Source organism: Anas acuta, chromosome 11, assembly GCF_963932015.1.
Source record: "Anas acuta chromosome 11, bAnaAcu1.1, whole genome shotgun sequence".
Taxonomy (NCBI): domain Eukaryota; kingdom Metazoa; phylum Chordata; class Aves; order Anseriformes; family Anatidae; genus Anas; species Anas acuta.
This window is the reverse complement of record NC_088989.1, coordinates 5,675,922-5,700,402: the sequence shown is the minus strand read 5'-3', so window position 1 is coordinate 5,700,402 and position 24,481 is coordinate 5,675,922. Positions and strand designations below refer to the sequence as shown.

Genomic DNA, 24,481 nt, shown 5'->3' with positions numbered 1-24,481 from the left:
GCATCTCACACCTGGGGGCTGTTTTGGCTCAGTAGAGCCTGGGAAGGCAGAAGGCAAAGTGTGAGGTTGGTAAATTGCTCATACCACCAGCAGCCTGGGCTGAGCATTAATTTCTCTTCTTGGTCTTCAGTGGTGAGGAATCTGGTCCCATAAAGGCAAGTAGAAGTGGTGTGAAAAACCTATCCTGGCTTTGTATATAATGCAATATAGAAATCTGGGGCAGAAACACTAATAATATTACAACCTAATTGTTACAATAAACATATTTGCTGTAGAAAATACCTGCATGTGAATGCCTTTATATATTAAACCCTGTAAGGAGCTTTTACCCTGCTGATTTAAACTTCTTTAATTAGGGTTTTTTTCCCTTTCCTCTCTATATTTATAACAAAAAACAGTCTGGCATTTAAAAAGAAAATGGGGATTAGAATTACTTATTATTGGATTACTATTAAACCAATAGAAATAGCAGTAGAAATTCTTGCTTTTAAACATCCCCAAGGTCTCACGTCTAATCCATGCAGATGACCTGTGAGGAAGCAGTGTTACAGGAATAAATTGGCTGTGGTTTAGATGGGAGGATTTCAGCCCAGCTAACAAACTCTCAGTAGCGCACACCTGAAATGCTACCGCAGTAGCTGGAGAGCAGACTGTCCCCTTTTTGAAAATTGTCACCCAATAATGCTAAAATAACCAAAGAATAATCAACACGCTCAGTGAGCAGACTGTTCGTGGACAGAAAATACATTACTAAATCAAATAAATTTCTAACTGTGAAGCATTTGCTAGGCTCTGTTTTACATGCTGTGAGATAAGAAGCAAATATAACATGCTGATCTCTCTTACTGGCTTGTGCTAAAAATGCAAGGTAATACATAGGCTTTCTTGATTTCTTAGAAATCCTGTAAAAACCAACTGGATCTTAATGACCTGTTACACTGCATCTTTACCACTGTTATGAATACATGGTTTTTGGTAGACATTTACGCTATTTTGAGGAAGTACCAATTGCGTTGTTCCTGGTGTTCTTACTTTTTTTGTTTGTTTTTTTTACTTTCCTAAATGTAACAGTCTAGTAGCCATGGACCTGGAGGAAACGTGTAGCCAGGAACATCTGCGGTGCTGGCAGATCTCAGAAGAAGCAAAAGGGCCAGCCGGAGCCCTTCCTGGCTCTGCTGAGTCCACAGGTTTTGAGCAGAGTTATGGGCAAGGCTTATTGCAGTATCCCTGTGCTCAGGATGTGGATCATGAGCTTGTTCTGCTAGCTTTTCGTGAAATATTAGGTATTGCTAAATGTAGCTTTCCACAGAATATAAATCAGCTATGTAAGAGTAGTGTCCTGCTTGTACAACATATTTTGATTGTCTGCCCTTATATTCACTCACTTCGTGGCATAGTACAGTATATCAAAGAATGTAGATGCTGCTGCTGCTTCCTACCACATTTTTCAGGTAAAATGACAGGTGCCTGGAATTATTACAGCATGTTTTGTTTGTTTTGTCACTAAGAAAACAGCACCATAGATGCTGAGAGGCTCTCGCCAGGTTTTGCAGAGACCAAGGGGTTATACTTGTATTCCTAAATCCAACAAGGGACCCTGATCTACTAGTTTACACTGCTGAACAAGGCAGGCATCCTGCAAGGGCAGGAGCACAGGTTTTGTGAAGTGGAAAAATTGGGCTGTGGGCAGCACAGGAGTGATGAGAGGTTACAGTGCAGAGTGGGAGCACACCTGCTGTGTTAGGTAATACTGGAAATGGTAAATAACCCCAAACGTTTGGATTTATTTTTCTTTCTAACAAATGTCACTGTGTGGTATCTAAATATGTTAAAACCATGCACTGTTCAGATAACTATTGCTGTTTCTTTGAAGGATGAGATAACATCTAGCATGGGGGGATGTAAGGGAAAGGCAGAGCTACAGGGTCTTGTTATACACTTGGTTCTGGGAAATGCTAAGGCAAAAGAAAATATTCCTACAGCCTGCTTTCCATTCCTATCCAAAAATACTCTTCCTTCCAATTTTTCTTGGGTGTCAAAATAAATGAAAATGTTTCATAGTGATTAATGGTGTGCTGGTTACACAGTGAATGCTACTAGGGATACAGCCGATCACAGAAGACGATATTTTCAGAAAGCCTCATCATATTTTGTTTTGACTTTATGCTGACATGTTGAATTTTGGCAAAAAAGTGATGAAATTCAGCCAGCTACATAGGCATGCATGTGTGCACATAGACACACGCGTGGAGAGAGAGAGAGAGAGAGATGACTGATGATTCTGCTCCTGGAAGGAAATCTCTCTCCAGAGAAAAGCTCCATTGCTTGACACTTGCTGGATGGTTGATCATCATTTGCTCCAGGATGGTGTGATTCAGGGATTAGCTCTGCAGGAGCATCCCGGTGGTCACTAAGGCCACCCAGTGTTGTGTGGCACTGTGTGAACCAGCAGCCCCTGCAGGGAAGGTAATGATGTATGGAGGCTTGTCTGCTCCTCTGAGTACCCCCTCAAGTGCCACCTTTGGGAACAAAAGGAGGTGCCAAATGCCAGCCCGCCCCTGTTTTCTTTAGAAAATTCTCTGGGTGAATTAAAAACTGCTTGCAGGGTTTTGGAGAGAGGTCCACAGAACCACCATCCCGATGTCAGTCAACTCAAAACTTCTTTTAGGTTTTTGATAGAGCTTGTTATGCTTTAAGTCTGCGCTATGGTTATTCACCTGGAGACCTTAATCGTTATGTACAGAAAGAACAACTACAGCACAATGCTGTTTCTTTCACTACTATTGATCTTTAGTTTCACACTTCAATTTTGCTTTCTAGATAAAGGTGTTTTGTTGTTTTTCTTTTGCTTGGCTTTGTGTTGTTTGTTGTTCTGTTTTTTTGTCACATTGCTCTGTGTTTGAGCTGTTTAAAACATGCTTGAGATTTCAATTTTGAGAGGGTTATGCCAGGCTAAGGTTGTTGCTTATCTAATATTTTGTCAAAGTTCAAGCTCTGAGTTGTAAAAGTCAATTTAGTTTTAAGCTGTTTTTTCATCACTATTGTGAATAATCCCATTTTATTTTATTATTATTATTATTTATTTATGTTTTGTTTACAAGTTAGTTATTTATGACAAGTTAGTCATTATAATAATTTTAGTGGAAGCGACAGTGGAGGAACCAAGCCTCACTGCAATAGATTGTTATCCAATGTAACGTATTGATCAGGTCAGGCAGTAAATTAACAGGAGCAGAACACCATTAAATTTTGAACTTAATTGCCTTCTACTCTTAATTTCTATTGGATATAATCAATAGGTGCCAGAGGAAAGTTAAGAGTTACTTAGCAAGCCGCTATTTCCTGCAGCATAATGGAAAACTACTGTTTCATCCTCTAGTTGATGCAAATAATTTGCAGTTCAAGTGTGGCCACTTAAGCATTTTATCAAAGACTCACTTTTAGTTCTGTCTTGATTAATCTTCATCCCTGCCAGAAAGAAAAGTGATTTAGTGATGCAATCTGTTTTAGTTTAGCTGTCTCTTTAGTCTTACATTTATGCTGGTGTTGCAGCAATGCTGTCTCCCTCCACGACCTCTCCAGCCTGTTCTCCTGTTCTAGTCATGCCCAAACAGAGTGTCTTCAGGCTACTGTTCTCAGAACAGTAACTTTTAATATCACTTCCTTTTCCAAGGAAATGCAAAGTCAGAGCCAGTAGAAATGAAGACCATAGCCTTGTTCTCAACTTTTCTTCTTAGGTCTTCTACTAGCTCATTTGGGCAAGTTGCTCACTTCTTCCATTTTTTTTTCTGCCTGCAAAAACACTAATGTAATTGCCTTCACCAAGGTCTGGTGTCAAACTGACATGTTGCACTCCTTTCTTGGACACCCTGTGCTGATGATAAGCGTAGTTCTGATCTCCAGCCTACTGTTCAGTTTGTTGCTCCTTGCATCTCACATTTCTCTCTCCAGTAATAATTCAGATACTTGGTTGTTGCTTTTTTCTCTTTACTTGCTCTTGACTTTTAAGTATTGCTTATCCTGCTGTAATCTAAAACCAGTTCCTTATAAATCAATACCTCAATGCTATTACTATATTACACCTCTTTGAACACTCTTTCTATTACTTTTTCTTTTGCTAATAAAATGCTGCGAAGAAAACACTGTATTTCAGGTAGCCGTCTGACAAAGCTGTATGCCCTCTGGAATCACAGGGACATGAAAAAGCCATTGAATGTGGGATAGACATCTGATGAAAATTAGGGGTTTGTTGCAAACTTTGGTGAGCCGTGGAAGCTGTATTAATGAATACGTAGAATAAACTAGACCAAGGTAAGCATACCTCATTTTTTACAATAGTGTCGGTTCTGTGCCAGTTGTGCTACTCTATATTTATAACTTTATCTTCGCATTAGACAATTCACATTCAAGCTAATAGGAGTTTTCCAGGAGTGTCAATTCAGGTTCTTGACAAGAAATGAGCACAGCCCTTTTTGCACAGCTTTACAGCAGAAATAGCAGTTAGAGTAGAGAAGAGTCTACTTGAGATTTTTATGAAGTGGTGCATAATGATGGATCACCAAATTGAAATTTCTATGAAGGTCTGTCCTTTTCTAAGAGAGCTGATCTATACACCCTCTGGAAACCAAATATCTTCAGGGAGTGGCGAGTTGCCAAAAATAGAGTCAATGCATCCAGCAAGCTTTGCTCTGATATCCTATCTTGCATCTCTCCACAGTTCTCTCCATTATAAAATATAGGTAGTGGGTATTTTACTGTGAGCATCTTTGATTGTATTCAAGTCCAGTATATTTGGAAAAAAAAAATACTACTTGCTGTCTGTGCAAGTAGAAAAACTCCCAAATCATCAAAAGAGCTGAATATGAGTTTACCTTTTTGACAATTATTCCATTATGTTGGTTAGCAGGGAATTCATCACAGGGGAGCAGAAAATTAATTCCTTGTAAAAATCAGGAGGCTTTTACTGTGCTTACAAGAATATATTTTCTAAGGGAAGGCAGAGTTTGGTGCTGAAGCCATACCACCATTGGCCTGGTGCAGTGAACGGGACTCCCTCTGCAGAGAGATGACTTGCTGCTCTGTGTTTACAGACCAGCATGAATTGTGCAAGACTCCTAGTCCCAGCTCCCAGGAGAGGCTGAAATTGTCCCATTTCAGGTCATTCAGACGCTGTGTTCACATCATTCGTCCTCACCTTATGAGCAGGCAGACAGAAGAGTTGGTGTTGTGCCTACAGCATACTTAAGGAACTGAGCCACAAAGTACACGTTCACACAAAAGACTGTGACCTAGAAGGGAATTGTACATAGTGTTAATTGAGCATCTCTGGCCAGGATGGTGTCAGCAATTATAATAGCATTCGCCATTTCCTGTGGAGAGGAGCTCTTTTTGTGTTCACCCTTCTGCCAAGAAAAGGATAAAATCTCTCATTTGTCACTGAAGAGAATTACCAAGTCTTGTCCAAATTATGCTGCTTCCAAGCCACCAGATTAACCTCTCTGATATCCCTTTGACATTTTTTTCTAGACTAGCACATAGCTGAATTTCTTCCTTCATGATCAACTGGTATAAGGGATACCTAACTCACATAAGTCTTTCACCACTACCTGCTACACTGAAAAACCCTACAGGAATGATTCACTACACATGTGCTCCCCACAGAGCAGAGATTTGCTATGCTTTGGGGCAAAGTTTCACCCCAACTTACTTCATAAGATGCCTCTGGAGGAGACACCTGAAGCAGCTGACACCGCTCCCTGGAAAAGCAGCAAAGAGAGGCAGCTGAGATGATGTTTTGATGCTCTGTCTGATCATCAATCTTTTGAAGCCTCCCTGATTTCTTCTGAGCCTCTTTAAAGGGAAGGATCTGCCTGCACCATACAGCAGACTATCTCAGACCAAAATTTTGCATGATTTATTAGATATTTGCAATGATTCCCAACAGCTCTGGAATGAGGTGTGGATAGAAAGACACTCATGGTAAGGTTGATAAGTATGGTTTGGTTCAGTTGAAGTTCCCCCTCTGGCTTGCTGTCATCCCAGAAGCCTTGTGAACTATAGGTTGTAATAGGTATACACACCAGCAGTGACGGGTAAGGTAGAAAGTCTCAGATATGCCCATGAATTAGGATCAAATGGAGCAAACTAATTCTCAGTCATACCTAGTCACCACTGAAAAGATGATGATAGAAAGAGACAGAATCAAAATTAGCAGGATAACAGATTGCGTTTCTGGTTAGGAAGAAGTCCTGCATTATGAAATGCTGGTGGATTTAATGTTAATTCCACCCTTGTTTGTCATGCACATTGTAAAGCGTGTTAGCAATCATCGCATGCTAGTTGAATCAAGGCAGTGAGGGTTTGGTATTTTTAGAGTACTTTGTTTTATAGCTTAGAGCCTTGGCTGAAGTCCATCTGTTAATATAGAAGATTCACATCACTCTCAGGCTGGGGACTGCAGTTCTTGCTGTTCTCTCCGTACTCCACGGTGTCTGCAGGAAGATCAGGATTGAAGCTGTGAATTTTTCTCATTATCCCCAAATCCAAAATTGTATTTGCGTAACTTTTGTCCCTGGAAAGTTATCCACTGCTTGCAACTAGCTTTTCTCAGAAACAGTCAGAAAAGACATATGGAATGCAGGCTTCCTGTATGCAGGTAAGTATATAAGAAATTAGACAAGACAGTAACTCTACTTATGACCAAAATTGGGGGGTACAGCTCTTAGAGGCCAGAGCACAGTTAGTGTTTCAGGTAAAGAATTCATTATTTGCATAATTCTTCAAACTGAACGTGTTGAATGTATATGTCAATCTTTTTTCAACTCCATCTTGTTGGAGTTCTTCAATGGCACACTGGTGGAGTTTCTCAAAATATTGCTACTGGCAGATATTATGTGCATCAGCTGAAGGGAAGCTTCAGCTTCTGAGGGGAGTTTTGTGATCCTACCAGGGAAATGAAGCTGAAAAGGTGTGTCCCTACTGCCCAACTCTTTCAATGCCCTGAAAAAGAGGGGAAAAATGATGCAGAAAAAAAATATATATATATTGTATATATCTGATGCCTTTCACAGCTATCTGACAAGGCTATGTTTCTCTCCGTCCTATATTGTTACCTCAGGTGTATGTAGAAAGAGGCTCTTTGCAATCACACTAAAAATGGGTGGGGATTTGTGGGTGTGACAGGCTGCTGAAGAAAGCCCCAGAGTATGTAATACACTAGGAAGTATTAATGAAGATGCAGAAAAAGCCTGTTCCATTCTCAGTTTACCCTAAACTAGGTATTTAAGACCTCACTGTCACAGACTGAGGACTTAGCCAGTTACCTAAATTCCATAATTGGCCACCTAAATCACTTGTGATTTTCTAAATTAAGAATTTAAAACAAAGAGCAAAACAAATGTACAATTTATTTTCTCAAATTTTCTCCATTTGAAAGCAATAGCAAACACAATGACTTTAAAAGTAAGTTTATGTAACTCTTTATCTTTTGGACAATTTCCTTCCAAACAGTGATAATAAATGTACATGTGAACATTTAGAGCTCTCTCTTGGGTCCCATTTTTTAGCCTTGGAAAAATCCTTTTTTATAGCTATATAAAAGGTTATGACCATTGCTAAACAATTCATGAGTGCCTTTTTATTCCACTGCCCACAGAAAGAGGAAGGGAGCTCGCCACTAATCTCTCTCTCCAGCAAATAGGACACAAATATAACACAATATTTCTCCTAGACAGAGGATAGTTGGTACCCTTCCTGCCCATGTCCTTTGGAGCAGCTTGTACAATCCCTAACAATCCAGGGATGGGAATATACTTTTGCTTTCACCTTGGCGGAGCTTTACCATGTCAAGGCAGAGCTTGGGAAGTGCTTTGAAATCCTTGCAGAGGTGGTGATAAAAAGATATTGGAAACTGCTGTGGTGCAGTGATGTGCTGATGTTGCTGTGCCATCAGCCTCCTCATTACTACCAAAGCATTGGGAGGTCCAAAGCTGTCCTAATTTGACTATTTCTACAAGGTTTTTAAATGAACAAATGATGACTCAGTTTGACTAATGCGTTTATATTGAAATATAAAATCCTGCAGCAGCCACTGAAGAAGACACTTCTTTGCAGAAGGGATTCTGCATTTCCCTGGCCCTGCAAGGCAGAGTTTGAAGGTCTCCCCATGAGCTCCCAGTGCAGAACTGAAGCCTCAAATGCTCCCTGGCCATGAACTGAGCCCGTGAATGTACAGTGACTGAATATTCATTTCGTCCATTCTTCAAAAAAAAAAAAAAAAAGATAATTTAAAGTACGAGAATAGCTCCATTCATAAGCCACAATGTGAGACAAGTATCTGTCACCAATGTCGTACCTACGTTTCTTAATAAGAAGTGAACAAAGCCAATATATTAATACATATAAAAATAAGGAAAAAGATATACAGAGAGAGAAATTACCTTTTTGTCATGAAGTGATGTAGGTTGATTATAAGCACAGGTGTTATTTCTCTTTGTTCACTTCATTGTGCAGTCTGGGAGAATAGGGGAGCCGTGTGCACCTGCTGTATGACCGGATGAAATTAGGGTTTCAACATTCAGAACAGCAGATACTTAGGGTAAAACTTTCCCCTGATTTGAGCTGAACTATTCATCACACACGTAGCTGCCATTAATCTTACATGCAGAGCCAGGCTTCTCATATTTCAAAATCTTTGGAGAGGCAGCTTTTTAATCTATATTTGGTTCTTCTTTTTTCCCCCTCTGAGATTGGTTTCTCTTTGCATATAATGCTGTAGTAGTTTCAATTTAAACAGAAACCTGAAATAAAATAGTTGAATATGAAACCTTGGCAGAGAGAAAAGAAACAATTATCTTGAAATACTTTTTTTTTTTTTAAGAGGTAAAAATATTCAATGACAACACGGCTGACTGATAAAATTGACGTGTATTTTAACTTCTGTTTCAAGTAACAGATTATCTTAATCACAACAAGAGGGCATGTACTCTTGGATGGGGCCATAAACTCAATTAATCTCAGTAGTAATTCTCTGTGCAATTCATCTTGGTATAATGCAGCACCCTGAAGTACCCAAACTGCAGTGGCTGGAGCCAGGTAGACAAGAAGCAAAGACAGAGGCTGCCCAGCAGCTCCTGGTGGCTGACTCTCCTCTCCTCCCACACCAGCCCAGGGAGAAGGCAGACCTAGAGCTGTTCTTGGGAGGCTAGATAGGAAAATGAAGGAAAAGGAAAGGAAAATGTCAGGGAAAACAGGAGACAAAAATGGAAGTGAGAATAGCAACGAGGGGTGGGGGTTTAACATATAAGCTTATTCTCATAAATAAGAGAACTACAACAGCTGCAGGTTACTACCTATTTCTATCAAAAGTTTCTGGTAACCAAGAGCAAAATTATAAGTCATTTGCATAACCCTTCGGGCTCTTGAGATGATTATATAGCTGTCTCTTCCTTACTTTGTAGGTCATTTATACAGCACATATTCTAAACCATTCTCTCTTCTCAAGATCTCAGAAAGGATTTGGTTGGAATCCCAAACTGCTTGCCATTTTGCAGAACTGGATCTGGACACATAACATTATTAATTCAGCAAAGTGTGTCACTATGGGAACTGTTTCTCCTACCAGACAGCCTTGGGAAGGTACTGGGAACTGTTCAGACACTTGTGGGTATTTACGTGTGTGCACGCATCTACCAGGCACACACATACCAAAACACTCAAATACACATATGTAAATTTTGCTATTAAGTGCTTACATTTCTTTGCTCCACCATTTCTTCTTAGTTTGCTTAATTTAGCATAGATTTCCTATGTAAGTCTTGAAACTAGTCAATTACTGAATTCCTTTTCAAAGGAAGAAAAAAAAAAAAAAAAGGAAGATTACAAACCTCATCAAACTAGCATAAATCACCATATCTTCACCACGGGAGGATCTGACCCGCTAACAGTAGTTTCTTTCTTCTTTATAGAGGTAATTATTCTATTAAAATTAATAGTAAAATGAATACTGCTGTGACTGAATTATATGGGATAAGCATGAATTGCTGTGATCTGTTCTGCTATGAATTAGTAGTTATTGTGTGCCCAATGAAATTTGTATACTTTCCTCTCCTTCCCTGGTATCAACCTTGGCTTACTCACTAAATCTCTCTCTGGTGTTGCGGCTGGGGGTTGCTGGTGCTTTACACTAGCACAGCAAAGAGGAGGTGTTTGTAGAACAAAGTACCTTTGGTTTTAAGAGAGCAGAAGAAGTTACAAGATAAGTATGGATTTGTTTGATATTTGAGTTATCTGAGATCACCTTTCCAAATGTGGTGGAGCTTTTGTTTGTGCCTATATAGATGAGGTGAGGGGAAAAAAAAAAAAAAAAAAAAAAAAGGAAATAAATTCTATCTCCTTTCTACCTGTCATTTCTTTTTTGAAAAGAAATTATATGTGATATGACTTTGAGATCACACTGCCTGGAGCAGTGAGGGTTGCTGGCATCTCAAAGGGACAGTGCTTAGAATAAGGAAGATCCAGGCTCGTGCAGAAGCTTGCGGACCTGCAATAGCTCTGTTTGAGAGAGAGCTGCACTCACCTGTGTGCATCGAGGTGGTTCACGGAAAGTCTAAAGTTAACCTTGAAGAGGATAAATGATAGCAGGGTGAAAAGCAACCTTTTCCACACACATCTTGAGAGATATGCCTTGAGCAAGCACTAGCAATTACTTATTAACTAGAAGATGGCAGGAAGCAATTGCTTTTCAGTGCTGTGTGGATGCAGGGCAGATGTCAAGTGTCAGGTCCAGCCTGGCTTCCGAGCACGAGATCGAGCCCAGCACTAGCAGGGAAGTTTTATCCTGCAGGCTCTACGGCGCTGCTATGCTGGGGTATGAGCTCAGCTCAGTGAGGTGGGCCCCTGCCTCAGGACAGGGTAAATCCCCCAAATCTAATATAAAGGAACATATAGGAGATAACAGACAGAGAGAGCTACTCTCCTTGGACCCATGGTAGCCTGAATCCAAAATCATTGCAGGTGTCCTTCAAGAGCCATGTGCTCAACTTGGCTTCAGATGCAGAAGAAGGAAATTACTGCTGCCCAGGCAGTGTGGGAAAGCCCTAGCTGGCTGGATTCCTGTGAACTAATTGCTTTTGTTAATAGGATTTTATTGTTATTAACCAAATTAAGATGGTTGCAAGCTGGTTTAGATAGCTCATGTTTGAATAAATAATGACCTGCTGTAGTAATAATTGCAAATTTCTCCCAATGAACAAAAATCTTGTTTTCTCTTTCCTGAAAATAGTTTGCAACCACAGTTAGTCAAAAAATAAAAGGGGAGATGGGGGGACGAACAGGGGAGAACAATACTTATGTTGACATGGTTATTTAATAGAACGTGTTTTGTTTCTTTGGCAAAACCTTGATCTCAACAGTCTCCAGGCAAGTAGAAGATTGTTCCCTTTTCCTTCCTACAACAGTCTGTGCAGTGCATAGCCTAACTGCTTAAACGGCTTTTTCACCCCCAGAAAGCAACCTTAGAGAACTTCAAAGAAGGTCATATCAACTTTAGATGCAAGACATTATTTTTAATTCATGTGGTCTATCCATAGTTCCTATCACCTGAACAGTCCTTCCTACAAATTACATTCTTTTTGTGAATATAAACAGTTTATTAAAACTCATGTATTAATTATTTAAATGAGGTTATAAATATTTGAGGAAGCCCATGCAAAAGGCACTCATAATAAATTATCATATTCTACCTTTATTGAAAGTTAATTACAGAACTCTGAAGATAGCTTCTGTGACAAAGACATCACTGCTGCCTGTCATTACAAGGGGTAGGAGCATTATCTCTAGGTAGCATCAAAAAAAGAAAAGCAGCACCTAAAGTTTAAAGGGAAATATCAACACTTCAGTCTTAGAGTGGTTATACTAAATGTGGCACACAATCAAGCATGTGAGAGTATAATTACCCGTGCTCAATGTCTTCTGGGAGGAGCCATCAGTTTCCATCCTTGACTTTGAGATCACAGGTGCGGAGACTGAATTAATGAGCAGAAGAGGAGATATAGGTGTAAAGAAGCCTGGAGCAAGTGAAACAAGAAATTGCTCACACAGATGGATGTAGTGAGTGAGAAGTCAGACTGTAAGCAGTCCTGGGAAGAACATCAATCCCACAACTGTATGGCAGATAAGCCTGAACAGTGCAAGGGGATTTCTTATCTGAGAGGACAGACACAAAATAAAATTGAGCAACAAATGGCAGCAGCAGGATAGCATAAACCTCCCTGGATAAACAGTTGAAATTCTTTTCCAGATGGGAGAAAACTTCAGGTCTGGAGTTGTTAGTTTTGCAGTACTGATTGCTGATGTGAAGACTCATTTCAGAGATATTCCCATCTTCTGAGTCCCAGACTCAGTGCACGTGGTCATGTCCAGCTGTCAAAGTCATTACACATTACAAATGGCAGGTGCCAATCAGGACAGAAGTAGCTCTGCAGAATTTGGATAATGGATAATTAAATCAATTAAATAGAAAGAGATGTCCCATGATGATCCTTTTCACTATGTACTTCTTTTTCTGTCACCATGTCCTGCGTTCAGGGAGTTCCTTGAGTCACGTGCCTGGATTTCTTGAGAACTTGGTAAGGTCACTTCACAGTCATGCAGGATAGACCAGGAGATGCTATTGCTGTGAAGTCTCAGACTGAGAATCCATGATGGCTGATAAAACCAAAGCACATGTAAAGATGGAATCACCTCTATGAGGCGTGATAGTTCAAATTTGCTCCACGTACCCAGACTTCAGATTTTTCCCAACGTTTGTCCAGTCACCTGCTTCTGTTCTCCATCCATCTTTTCTACTGCTAAAACAGAAAATCAGAGATCTTACTAGCATGAGGGCTACAATGTAAGGGATTTACTAGCCAATTATCTTTCCTATATTGTCTACTTATAGGTGGTGACTGTTTAGGAAAAAAAAAAAAAAAAAGCCATTTCAACCTCATGTTGTTTTCAAGTGCTTTAAAATATGAACATTTTAAAACTTGACCTAAAACAACTTCCTTTTCTGTTTGTTTGTCATTATAGCAATTCTCAGTATCATTGTTTGGCTATTCATCTTTGGAGGGCTTCTGCTTGCAGACATTTTGCAACTGGCAGAGCTGAACATATTCTGCAAAACATTTTACGCTAATTCATGCTCAGATTTGTAAAAGAACTTGTGCTGGGCATGCTCAGGCTCCATTTACATTCATTTTGTATGAGCATTAATGAGATCAAGTAGAACAAGGACAGATGTTTGTGAAAAATAAAACGCTAAACTCCTATTTGTAGTGATGAGAACAGAGCTTGCGGCTTCATCGCTAAGCATCATCTGACCAGAGCATGCGTCGAATTCCTGGAGTATCTGGAGTCCAAGACTCACAGCTCCTTCCATATGGTTATTTTTCAAGCACACATCTTGTGTATTGCACACATCAGAGATAATGATCCTTGTATAACTTCAGGATTATTCACCCCAAGGAAAGCAGAGTAAGGTCATTTTATGTATTATTTGTAGCAGAGAGTTAGAAGTGGAATCCAGGGACTCGCCCAAGGTTGGAGGAAAAAAAAAAAAAAAAGAAAAAAGGAAAGAAAAAAAAAAACACTGTAAATGATAGTGAATTTTCGTCTTTTAAAATAATACACCTTAGAGTTAAATTGAATGAAGTTAAAAAGACACGAGCTGTGCCAATTCCAACATGGCCATGAAATTTCAAGTGCCCATTACCAGACTTCTCAGCTCTATAAAATGTTTTGAAGTAAATAGGTATTATGAGCACTGAAGAAAAACATAATTTCAAAGAAAAGCTTCTCAGTTAAGGTCAGTTTAATATCCACTCATGAATTGCACTGTTTTTAATTCATGCTGATAAGCTTTTATAATTTAGTTACTTTTCTTATTCCAAGCATACTGAAGCAGTAATTAAGCTATGATATGAGATACAAAGTATTGTGTGTTCAATTCATCAATTTTTGTTCAACCTAACAGTTCTTGTTCCGATTGCACTGGCATTGTTGTGCTGAAATATCTCCAAATCTATCATGTCAAGATTATGCATGATGTAATTTGTAATAGTAGCTAGGGATTTGTTTACAAAAAACAAATGTTCCTTTAATCTTTAAAACAAAATTAGACTTGTCTTACATCTCAGAACAAAGAGATTTGCATGAATACAACACTTTTAATAAATGAGTAATTACCTTGTGGAGTGGCAGTTGGCTCATTTAACGTAACCTTTGAAAACAGCTTCCTCCATACAGATTTTAAACAATGCCCTTCTGAGACACATTTTGAGAGCTGGATTGTGGAGGTTTAAGTGCTCTATAGGTTTATTATTTATACCACAGCAGCCCCCGGTTCATGCAAGAGAATTTGGACTGTGGCTTCTCTTCACAGCAGAGGTAATTGCAAGTTAACTGATCTACCTCTCCTAGAAATTTGCAGGCACTGCTTTTTGGTACCACCATGGATAAAGCTGCACACCATGTGCCAGACCATCACTAGGACAATAAAACCTGACTTTGTTTAGCATTTCAAATTGAATCATTCATACAATGAGAACACGGGGCACCCAACCTTTGAAGTGTGAGTTTCTAGGTTGGCGGAGGTTTAATAACCCTCCTCCAGTTGTAAACCAGCCCATCATAAACATATTTCTGTGACTGTTATGGCTGAGAATAAGTGGTGTGTACAGGCAAAGCCAAAGGGATGCTTCCATCCTTTTCTGGAGCACTCTGGGTCATCCATGGGTTATGCTCATCAGGGCTTTGCCCCTCACCACTTTACTTTGAAAATCAGACAGCCACACACCAACAGGAAACTAATGAAGACTGCATAAGTATCTTGGATAATAGTTTTGTGCATTTTTTATTAGGCTGTAAGACACAACAGGCAGAATATTTGGGGGAAAGAGAACATATCAAGAATATATTATGAGGCATTAGGTCAAGTGCAGATGAACTTCAGTACCTGAGAGGTGTTTTAATCACCAACCATGGACCAGTTAGGCAGCTTTACTGTGATTAGAGAGGAAAAATCATGTTCTTGGTGGGTGTTGGGATGCAAGCATGACTGCACTGAAATCCATGTTTAATCAAACACATCAATGTATTGTTGAATCTGCCAGTGCTGCTCAGCCCAGCAAGAGGCTTAGACCAACAGTGATACTCGAATGCTTTCAGGACATCAGGTTCTTGTAATGACCTGAAAATTATGAGGTGTATTCAGGAATTTTCCAGCTCTAATTATTAACCTCTTCCCATCCTTTTCAGGGGAAGAGTAGAAGATGGCTTAATGTACTTCATGCTTTTTAGTAGTCTCTTTTTTTCAGAAAAATCTTGAAATCCAGATTATAGGAGAACCATCATCCTTTTACTACACACACTGATCTGAACAAACACCATTGTGCCTTTGTTTCTTTTGCTATTTCTCCTGTCCTTGCATACTTTCAACAACAGGTATATGTGTGACAACTCTTGTTATTACAAAGAGAGGCCTGGATCTCCAGCATTTTCAGCCTTAGGACTTTAAAGCACAGAAAACATAGGCTTTTTGTTGGTTTGTTCATTTGTTCTTAACAGAAAATCCACTGACAATATGATAGCTTGCATTTTAAAAATAAAATAATCACTTTTCACATAGGAAATCATATACAAAGCTTTTTTTTTTTTTCATCAACCAGGAGCACATATTTGTAGTGTGTGTTATTAATGTCTAGAAATTAAATGGAAACTATTTCCTTATGTATTTGTTTACAGGGATCTTCCACACGGACTGGAAACAAGAGACAAATACCACACAAGCAGCATACCAGATCTTAATTTCATAACTGATAACTATCCAATATATTATGCATGCTTTGTTATGTCTCATAAATGCATTATGTTTATATAATTTATTCGTTTTCAGTGTTCTTTCATGGCTTTGCTGCTAAGCTGAGTTTCTGGCACTTCATTCACACAAATTTCATGATACACTTTCACTCTTTGGACCCCATCTTGCAGCTTTTCCCTTCCACTTCACTAAACCTGGCCTCCCAGGGCACAGGGAATTCACATTTGAGCAAACATCAAGTTTTACAGACACCAGATTTGGTTCAAAGCCCACAAAAACTAAGGAAGATTTTTTTTTCTCTTTCTCTTTTTTTTCCCCAGTAACTGTTTGATCAGACCTTAAACACGGCTTATTGATTTCTAATGCAAAGACAGGCAATATTTGTTCCTCTCGGGTGCTCACTTCCACCATCATGAGAGACAAAGTCATAGCAATTATATATTTGGTTCAACACCGTCATTTCCTGGCATTTACGATTGCGTGAGCAAACATCTCCACTGCAGCATCAGGACCACAACAACTCATCAACCAGATTTAATTTAGGGCCCCTGCTGCCACCAGAGGAATAGCAATGGAAAGCCACCCACAGACCTCCAGGTACCCCCCTCCCCCCCATCTTCAACCAGCAACCAGGCTCTTCTCGTTCTGCATCTTCCATTTGCTCCATTAATGAATTATTATTAATGAAAAATTAACATTGCATGGAGGCATTTTTCTTCTTTGACAGCATGCCAGTCCTCAACCCTGGCCTGAGACATATGTGTGAATATTTATGAGCTGCTTCCTATTGTCTTTCCAGAAATGTATAATTATGCTGCAGTTCATTGGCATTTCATTAAATATATAACAATAAGATTAAGTGTTTGCTAGGCTATCTAGAAGCAGTTCAAATAGGATGTAAATAATACTGCTAAACTGCACAAATATTTTATCGGCTTTGTCCTGCAGCAAGGGACAGAGTCTGTTCCAAACTTTGCAATAAATAACAGCAATGGGTCTCCCTAACCTACAAAAGATCAGTTTTCCCCATATGGGTTTGGACAGGATCCTCAGTCACATACATTCATTCCAGTTCCCTGCAGGTGAGCATTTCATGTTTTCATTAGTCTCATTAGCACTCATTAGTGTCATCAGGTTGCTCTGAAGTGACCCACTCTCTTTGCAATGAGGTTATGTCAATCAGCAATGAACTCACATGCATAAAACTATAAATAAGGGTGGGTGACTCCACGCTTGGTTTAGATGTATGTTGCTGTGCGCAACTTCAAGAATTACCAAGAAAAAAAGTACGGTTGTGTCCTAGCACTCCAGAAAATCATAGAAAACATTATGCTCTTCTGTGGAGACAAATTTATCAATGATGATTTATTTCATCATTTCATTTCCTTCTTCTCTGGCATATATATCTACAGAAACCTGTTTTGTCAAGACTTGCTCTGTCTTTCATTCTAGAAATCAAGTTTCCAGATAAATAATGCACAAAAGGCTCAGTTAAAACATCAGCTGTGATCTGTAACTGCCAGAGAAAAATATCAAACACATATCTGAGCTAAGTGGCGTGTGGAATAATAAATATATATATATATATATATACATATATTTTCAGTACATTATTAGCAAGTGAGACCTGTCCTGGGGTGGGAGGCAGTTGTCAGGCTGTGTATTTTCCCAATTAGTGGATCATGCTGTAGTTGGGATTTCACTTGTATCTGAAACAAATCTGACTTCCCAAAATCTAGAAGTTAAAGGTTCCATGAGAGATCTCTGAGATGTACCTAACTCAGAAGATATTAAGCAATCCCTACGGTTCTCCTTAAAACTTGGATGTGTTTACCTGTGCACCTAAGCTGACAAAAAGAGCTTTTCCATCTGAACAGCTGTACACACTTTTTAGGTACTCAGAGGACTTAAGTACTGTCATTATTAATACATTCCTGGAAGTAAAGATGCACATTCACTTGCCATGAAGGTGCCACCCATGAGAAACCATGGCCCTGCCTCTGTTACAGATGCCCCTCAGCCATATGTTTGAGCAACATTTATTTCCAAAGGTGCAATGAGAGGGACACAGAAAAAATGACAAGCTGCAGCATATAAGCCTCACAGACTGAGCAGCATGAGGACTAGAAATTCCCTTGCAAGCTCTGAGCTATTTTGGATGAAATCTGCTCTTTAGCAGACCATCTCTGAAAGTCATACAGGTGCTTAAAAACCTCCTGGCAGCAGACAGACATCACATAAATCTAATGTTATTTTTTTATTATCGTAGTACCTAGGAAGCCCTGCTACCATCCAAGACACCTTTCTTCTAGTTGTTGTGAAATGCAGAAAAAAGGTTGGTCCCAAAGTGATGAAACTCAACAGGTCAGTAAGGACAGAGAGGAACATACAAGGAAACAATGCAAAAATACCTCTTCCTCTCAAGTAAATAACATTACAGATGGAAAATTGGAACAGCAACAAGATGATTTACCCATAGTAACAGAGACAGTCAGAAGCAGAGCCATGATTATAGAAGCCTCAGGAGTTTCTGATTCCCAGGCCATTAGCCAGCACTATCTCATAATGTTATGAGAGAAATTTACAACATTCATGTCTTTTTTTTTTTTTTTTCAATTTACCTACCAATATGCCAACTGTTAGAAAATGGCAATGTGTTTTTTTTTTTTCTCTAGTGAGCCTTCTCATGCTGTTGAATTTTGGTGGCTTATGCAGATCTTCAATGGAAATTGTTCAAGGACTCTTTAACTCTTATTTAACCTTTCATATTTTATGGGTATATTTAGTGCATCCCACAGAGTTCTTCAGATACTTATTATGCCCTTAAAAATATCTTATTCTGGCTGCTGAATATACTGCAGTGAAAAAGCAAGAAGTCTAGATGGGGAAAAAAAAAAAAAAAAACATAAAAAACATAAAAAGCTTAAATTCCCTGTAATACATTGTTCAAGAACCTGGAGAATGTTGCAAAGAAGTTTCTAAAAGAAAAAATTAATATGATCTTCTTTTTTTTTTAATGTTTACTACAATTAAAACATATTAAATTAACTCCGCAAGACTGGATCTGAGGTAATTAGGAAATATGAGACATCACTTGCCAGACTGATTGCACTCTGCTTGTATGTTAAACTGGAGAAATGTCAGCTTTCCCAGCATTATTAGAGGTCTGTTATCAAAGTCTGAAAAGTATTACACTGGGTGAGCATTAGATTGATGCTTCTAAAATTGAGTAAGATTGAATTAAAGCAGATAGTTTGATGGACTCCCAGTGGGAAACATCCTGTATTTCTCCTAGACGGTGTTATTCAACCTGAAATCGTGTTTTGGATTTTTATTCTTTAACCTATCAGACTACTGCTTTACTACTCCCAGAGTAAATGGGATCTTAGTTGTTTATGAAATACACAGAGGACATGTTGTTTCACTCTGGTTTTCTCATCCTCCTAGAAAGTGTGTTCCCTCCCCTGTAGTTCATTCTGCACCCCATGACATCCCAATAAAATATGAGAAACTACATGTCTCATTTAATTCTCTGAGATTTTGTTTTCTAAGGAATAGGTGAGTACAGGGCTACAGATACAGATACTCCTATTCTAGCTTATACCAGGTTTAAAAAAAAAAAGCCTGAAGGGTTTTACCTACCTCTGTGCTATTTCTATTGCCAAAAGTCTCCATCAGTGCAAGAGTCTCTCACGGGGAGTTTGAACTTTCCTTTAATCTAATCCATTTAGAAAATGACTTACAATTTATTGAATAAATTGGAGAAAATTGATATCTTTTCATTAGACTGACAAAGTCTTTTTCACTGCTGGCATCTGTGAAATATGTTCTCTATTTAAATTTTATTTATATCAATCTTCTCTGGTGGAAACTAGATTAAAATGGAATGCTTTACACTTACAGTAAAAACCTTCCCATCCTGAATGAGTGTCATACTGGTTCTGCAAACGATCTCTGTTTCTTATTCCTTGAGGTAACGCAATACCTATGATCAGGAGGAAGCACAGTCTAATCTCTCTATTCCTTTGTATTCTATTTCTAAATAAACAAAATGTTTATACTTTATCACAGGCAAAAAGAGATAGCTGCTGTGGCTTTGTGATGGCAAATGCAGAAGTAATCTTGGAGCATTTTCATACATAGCATGTTTCCTCTGAACTGTTGAAAAATGCATGATGAAACTTTGCTCTGTTTCATATTTCAGGGTGTTCCATAAACATGAATTAAATTTATATATTATTCTGTATTGTCATACTGTTGTATTGTTAAATATAATGTCTTTATACTTATTGTCATATATGTTTGTCATATTGTTAAAGCAATTTCCTAAATACAAAAGTAGAAAAGTTAAAGGAGAATTGCATCTGTCAAAAAAATCATCGCATTCTTTATACTCACTTGAACAGCAAACATCTGAGGCAAGTGCCTGCAAGTTTCTGAGCTGTGTGCACATTTTCTTCCAGACCTCTCTCTGCCCTGTTAATCACCTGTAAGAGAGCAGTCAGTTGCTGCTCTGAAGGACAGAATAACTGCAGTTTAATGCAAGAACTTGAAGACTGAGAAATGTAAAACTCAGCAAGTTTGGGAGATTAAAAGAGCAAGGACTTTTTAATCAAATGAACTGCGTTTTTTGTTGTTGTTATTTTGTTGTTTGGTTTTGGTTTTGTTTTGTGTTTTGTTTTGTTTTTCAAATATCTTTTGATTCAAGGGGAAGGTGATCAAATGGTTAATATTTCCTTATTAATTTGATCTCAGATCAGATGTAGGTGTTTGAGGGCATTCAAGTGCATTTTTATTGTGATGCTGTAATAGAATAATTTATCTATGAAATTTGAGGGGAAAATATCCCCAGCCAGCCCTCTTCATGCACCCAAGCTTTGTGCTCCAGAGGATGCACAAGAACAAGTCAAAAAGCGGTCACTGCCCTTATGCAACCCACAAAGAATCTCATGAACTTTGCAGGCTGAAGCCCACTGAATTCAATCTAAGCAGAAAGTTCCCTGCAGCCATCTGGGTCTTTGGGCATTGTTTGGGAACAAATTCATTTTAAAATGTGATAGAATTGTGTAAACACTAGCAAACGTAACTTTCTGTTGCTCTTTCCCTATATGGAATCTGATTACCAGATCTCTTATCTGTTGTTTTATTTCTCTGATGGTATACATGAAGAGAAAATGCCATTTCAACTAAGTGGTTTTTTGTTTGTTTGTTTTGTCTGCAATTCATGCAAGCTAAACACATCAAAAGTTAAATATTTTAATCAAAATTTTTCTATAGCTTCTCTAACAAAGGTGATAAAAATCCAGTGTGAATTGAACTGAAAAAAAAAAAAAAAAGGAAGAAGAAGGAAGAAGAAAGTTTCCTTTCTCCCCAGCTCCATTAGTTATGTGCTTAAAGTTTAATATTCTCATAAAAGATGCATTTTCTTGAAAAGAGCTTAGATATAAGCAATCCCTTATTTACACTAGCAGGAGCTGGGGAAAAATAACACAAACGAAGCAGGAGCAGTCAAGCCTCTTTTATATCATATCCTTTTTCTCTCCCCATGGCAGAGGGTATCTGTCTCAGTCAAATCAGCCTTGCATGAAAAAACTCTGCACTTCACGTATTCCCCAGACAGTGAGAAAGAACACAATGAAAACCGCTCCAAAATGTTACAAACATCTAATTCAGAATGATGTGAGTGCTCACAGCCTGCAATGCCTGGTGACTAACAGGAGTCCGTAATTCTCGTCCACAATTAGCAACCTGGGTCACTGAGAAGCTCAGGTTTTTCATGATCCTGGAGATTTCAAATACAAACCATCCCAAGGGAAAGCACCTTAATTTTAACAAATCTCTTTCCACACGACCACCTCAGCACATCTCAGAGCGACATCACCTAAACAGAGTGAAACTGCATTGTACTCCCCAGAGAGGATGGCTTTTCTCCCCCTCCCCATACAGGTGTACCTAAGCTCAAACACATCCACCTGTGATTCATTTTAAAGCTTTTGCCTGCCTCTTTGAACAGAGCTGGAGGTGTAAAACTTTGAAATCGAGCAGACCTCAAAGGAGCAGCAGTGCCCAGGAAAGATAGCTGGTCCTAAAGATTAAAAGGCTCTTAATAGAAGTGAAAACCTATAAACACAGGACTCAAAGGAAATAATTTTCATCTGGCTCTAGATGCCCCTGCCACAGCGTGGTGCTGAGGACAAGACCACAGTAAGCTTTGTAGTGCTTCAGACTTATAAAGAACTTTGCCCACTTATGTATTAGAAACAAATTGGTGCTTTTCATCTGCAAATGACCTCAGTTTTCCCTTTTAAAAAGGAACCTTTTCCTCAGCCCAGCTGTACTGCTTAGGGAGCTGTGAGGGTGCTCACTGGTGGACCCTTGGGAGGGCTTCCTTGTGATTGTACCTGCACTGTGATCACAAATGGATCGGTACACTAAAAGCTGCATGCTGGTAGATGAAAGAGTTGACATCAGGGTTCAGTGCTCATTTTATGTTTGATTTTTCTTTGGGGTCAATACCAGATGCTTGGGCTGAATTTAGGAACAACATCAATGAGGAGTTAGATCATTGTAATCGCAATGAGCAGCACTGTTTCCCCACGCTGCCTGTCAGTGTGTTCTCCTATCTCTGAATACATTGCAACCTCTCTGTGCCAGGGAATTTAGTTTTGTGGACTTTAGCAACTAGCATCCTAGGATATTTCTCCACAGTTAGTAATGCTACAGCACCGCTACTAATAAATAAATATGATCATTGCTTTTGATTCCATATCATCAAATTCTCCTAAAGTACTCTGAGGATGCTCTGCTCTGATGCTTGCTGTGAGGGCCTGTATTTAGCAGGGTACGGTTTTCAGTTTGCCCACTGCACAATCTATTATTAGAGTGCAGATTCAGCCTCATGTGCCTTTTCAAGCATAGCAAAGAGAGAGATCTCTTTTCTTCACTGTTAGCAGCATTAATGATAACCTTCTGAAAATGATGTGTGAATAGCATCATTACACTGCCTTGCAAGCGCAGGTGTAAAGGTTTTTTGTGTTCTACATATGGAGAAATGATATATTACATGATAAAAATGAGGCACAAGCTGTGAGAAGAAATTGGAGAGAAAAAACAGAGTTTAACTCATTTGCTCCAACTTATTGACATCTTCATTCAGAACAAATGAGCTTGTAAAACCAAAATATTTACTGCCTGTGCTTCAAGTAAACCCAGCAGGTGAAAAGTATATTCCTGTTGGGACAGCTATCCAGTGGGTCTGTTGGTATAATCACATACCAAGTGAAGGCCTATTTTAGATATATTAATTTGGACTCCAAAATTGGAGTCACCTTTTATTAGAACTAATTAGCTCTAAAGAGATAGCTGGCCCACCAATGTTGCTTCTGTTTCTGGTGTGTTTGTCCTAATGGGGCTGGATGCCCTCCAGCACAGCCCACTAAATGTATTGACCACACGCTGCTCAGGTCGACTTGCTCAGCAAGTGGTTTTTCCAGCTTGTATGGGGAACAGTGATTTCACGTTTTCAAAGGAAAATTTTATCACACTGTAAAAGAAATAAAACTAAAGTTTAGTGACTTGACCTTCTTCACAGGACTTCCCATTCTATATTACTCATTTTTATTTCCCTCGGTTTACTACCAACTTTATGTAAAAAAAAAAAAAAATTCCTTTCTGAGTATGTGACATGATTTAGTGTTTATTTAATCAATATAAATTATTTCATTATGTTACATTCTTACCTAAAGGAAATGGTATTTGGCTTTCTTTGGGTACAAGCATGTGTATATAAGTCCCTGTGTTTCCTTAGGACTTCGTAAGCATAATCGGATTGCTGCTAGATAAAAAATAAATCAAGAATTTAATTATAAACTCTGGAATGTCCTTAAATCAATCCATGCACAAGGGGGCATTTTCCAGGGCTGAATGGTGTGATGCAAGGTAGTCTGCTGCTTCAAAGGTACTTTACAGGCTTGACGCAGCTATGAGGAGAGGTACAGAAGGGTTAAGCCTCTCTATCTGAATGAGTGTAGGAGAAGCTTTGACAGTTAGGCGTCACAAGTGCAACCATGAAATTAATTCTTGCCAGGGAAAACAAGTGACAGACAGAGACACTCAATCCCCAAATATTTGCGATTTGCAAGGTCAGCTAAAGTTTATCAAAATCCCCAGAAAATAGTGCCATTAAGATACAGTTAAGTTTACGGACAGATACCAATTCCCAAGGAAAAAATAAAATTTAATTTAAGAGGTTGTAAACATTCATGCTGATTAAATTCAAACAAGATCCAAACAATGTGATTATTTAGAATGTTAAGCATTTGGAAATTGAAATCAACTGCTAAAGACAATATAGTTTCTATAAAATTCATAATCGTATTTCAACAAACTGAGTTTCTCCTGCAGTTGAATAATACCTTACCTTCTCTTTCTAGTTGTAGCACTCCCTGCTATGGGATATTGCAGAAGCTGAAAGTCTGTGTTCAAACAATTATGCACAGGTTTGTAGAAGAAAAAGCCACCTGTAGCAAAGCAGACATTGATTCCAGAGTTCCCTGAGCTACAAGTCCTGAAGACCTGTAGAATATCTGGGGGGAAATCTATTTCAACTTATCTTGTTCTGTT

At 38.8% G+C, this 24,481-nt stretch overlaps 1 protein-coding gene across 7 annotated transcripts in view; it reads left to right on the top strand.

Moving 5' to 3' along the window:
* The window catches only part of TAFA1 (TAFA chemokine like family member 1), a 223,307-nt gene that overhangs the window by 190,272 nt on the left and 8,554 nt on the right, over nucleotides 1–24,481 (top strand). The window lies entirely within an intron of this gene.